The sequence below is a fragment of the Octopus bimaculoides genome, chromosome 2 (assembly GCF_001194135.2).
Source record: "Octopus bimaculoides isolate UCB-OBI-ISO-001 chromosome 2, ASM119413v2, whole genome shotgun sequence".
NCBI lineage: Eukaryota > Metazoa > Mollusca > Cephalopoda > Octopoda > Octopodidae > Octopus > Octopus bimaculoides.
This window is the reverse complement of record NC_068982.1, coordinates 149,594,383-149,597,157: the sequence shown is the minus strand read 5'-3', so window position 1 is coordinate 149,597,157 and position 2,775 is coordinate 149,594,383. Positions and strand designations below refer to the sequence as shown.

Here is a 2,775-nt window from a genome sequence, read left to right as displayed (position 1 = left end):
CCACGCTTGAAATGGTGTCTTTTATGTGCCACCCGCACAAGAGCCAGTCCAGGGACACTGGCAACGATCTCGCTCAAAAACCCTACAAGGCCAGTCAGGCGGTACTGGCAACAGTCACGCTCAGGATGGTTCATCTTATGTGCCACCCGCACAAGAGCCAATCCAGGGGCACTGGCAACGATCTCACTTGGCTTGCCGGGTCTTCTCACGCACAGCACATTTCCAGATAAATAGATAGATAGATAGATAGATAGATAGATAGATAGATAGACAGATAGATAGATAGATAGATAGATAGATAGATAGACAGACAGATCGATCGATAGATAGATAGATAGATATATGTGTACATAAATATATACATACATTCATACACACATATCTACATATCTACTACTTGTATTTATAGTTGATGATATTCATTATTTTAGCAGCTGCTTTAGCAGAAAGCTTAAGAAATTATGCACACACACGCACACACACACACACACACACATACACACACATGCACTCCACCACACTCACAACTACATATAATATTGATATTCTAGTAATTATTGTTAAGTCAACCTTATACTCTTATGTATATAAGTTATGTCATTCACAATACATCAAAAGTTTTGATGAGGTATCAAGTAAATTTGCACTAATATCATTCGTAGTTTAGGAGAGTGAATTTAATGAGTCTTCAGTTCAATCCTCATTCCTTCATGGAACCACTTCCACTGTGAAAGACTAAATATACAAGGGGTTGGACAAAATAATGGTAACACCTTAAAATTTCAAACAAATTTATTTTAATAAGGGATAGGACTGCTTTTGGTAGTAATTACAGCTTGAATTCTACAAGATATAGACTAGTACAAAGTTTGAATTGTTTTCAAAGGAATTTTTGTCCATTCTTCAGCTAAAACAGTCTCCAGTTCTTGTAGTGATGATGGTGGAGGATATCGACTCCTTACTTGTTTTTCTAAAATGCACCATAAATGTTCAATGACATCGAGATCTGTCATTTTAATTACCTTTTTCTGATGATATCTGAAAAGAAACAGCAAAGCATTACACACACAATACAAACACTAGTACAACAAAGGACTGCATCACATCTCATAAAAAAAGAAACTGGCGCAATACAACACTGGGAAGAATTTGCATACTCCCAACAACAACAACAACAACAACAACAATAAAAAAAAACACGTAATGCTACATACACCTCAGCAACATGGAGATGTAGCAGGTAATGCATCACGAATTTGCCTGAAACTACCAAATGTTGAATAATGGCTAGTCAATTACATCAACCCCAGTGTGTAACTAGTACTTATTTCATCAAGCCCGAAAGAATGAAAGGCAAAGTCAACCTTGGTGGAATTTGAGCTCAGAATGTAAGGACAGATGAAATGCTGCTAAGCATTTTGCTTGATGTGCTAATGATTCTGCCAGTTTGCTGCCTTAATAATAATAATAATAATAACAACAATAATAATAATAATAATAACAATAATAATAATAATAATGATAATAATAAGACTTGTAGAATATGATTTATTCACCAAGCTGCTACCCAACTATTTCCTCCAACAACCACAAATTTATGATTATCTCAAGTACAAGACAAAAGTTGAAAATAAAGAACATTTAGTAAAATCTTTTAATAATAAATGGAAATAGTAATAATTATAATAATAATGGTAGTAGTGGTGATGGTGATAATGATAAAAATAAAAATAATAATAATATGCTGCAGCGGCTAATGCTACAACTACTACTATTATGATAGCATAGGAATCTGAGGCCCAACTACCACCCTTACCACTACTCCCACTCCTGCTGCTGTTGCTGTTGCTGCAACCACTGGTGCTACTACACATGAAAATGATAATATCAGTGAGATGAGTGATGATAATAATAATAATAATTTGTAAATTTATTTCTTTGTATTCTTTTCAAGGACCTTGTTCTGCACCAGTGCTTATCTCCAGTTTTGGCCATGTTGAAACAGAGAGAGAGAGGGGGGGGAGAGAGTGAGAGAGGGAGAGAGAGAGAGAGAGAGAGAGAGAGAGAGAGAGAGAGAGAGAGAGAGAGAGAGAGAGAGAGAGAGAGAGCTTACTATCCCCCTGGTGGGATAGTAAGCTGTTGCAAATGGGTTTCCCTACAGTTAGAATTTTTTAAACCTCATACAGAAAGTGAAATGTTTGCTTAAGATTATCTCTGTGTAGTAAAACGCTTACTTCCCAACTGCATGGTCCAGGGTTCAGTCCTACTGCGTGACACCTATAGCCTTGGGCCGACCAAAGCCTTGTGAGTGGATTTGGTAGATGGAAACTGAAAGAAGCCTGTTGTATATACATGTATCATCATCATCGTTTAACGTCCGGTTTCCATGTTAGCATGGGTTGGACGATTTGACTGAGGATTGGTGAACCAGATGGCTGCACCAGGCTCCAATCTGATCTGGCAGAGTTTCTACAGCTGGAAGCCCTTCCTAATGTCAACCACCCCGAGATTGTAGTGGGTGCTTTTACGTGCCACCGGCACGAGGGCCAGTCACATGGTACTGGCAATGGCCATGCTCAAAATGGTGTTTTTTACGTGCCACCTGCACAGGAGCCAGTCCAACGGCACTGGCAACCACCTAGCTTGAATGATTTTCTAGCGTGCCACCAGCACAAGTGCTAGAAGGCAACGCTGGTAACGATTACGATAAAATGGTGCTATTTACGGGCCACTAGCACGGAAGCCATGTGTATATATATATATATATATATATAT

The 2,775-nt window shown here is 38.3% G+C and overlaps 1 long non-coding RNA gene across 1 annotated transcript in view; it reads right to left on the bottom strand.

Annotated features, from left to right (window-relative positions):
- Nucleotides 1–823: 823 nt before the first annotated feature.
- The window catches only part of LOC128247038 (uncharacterized), a 4,119-nt gene continuing 2,167 nt past the window's right edge, over nt 824–2,775 (bottom strand). The window contains exon 3 of the long non-coding RNA XR_008263463.1: nt 824–1,038. This is a non-coding gene — a long non-coding RNA (uncharacterized LOC128247038). The remainder of the gene's footprint in view (nt 1,039–2,775) is intronic.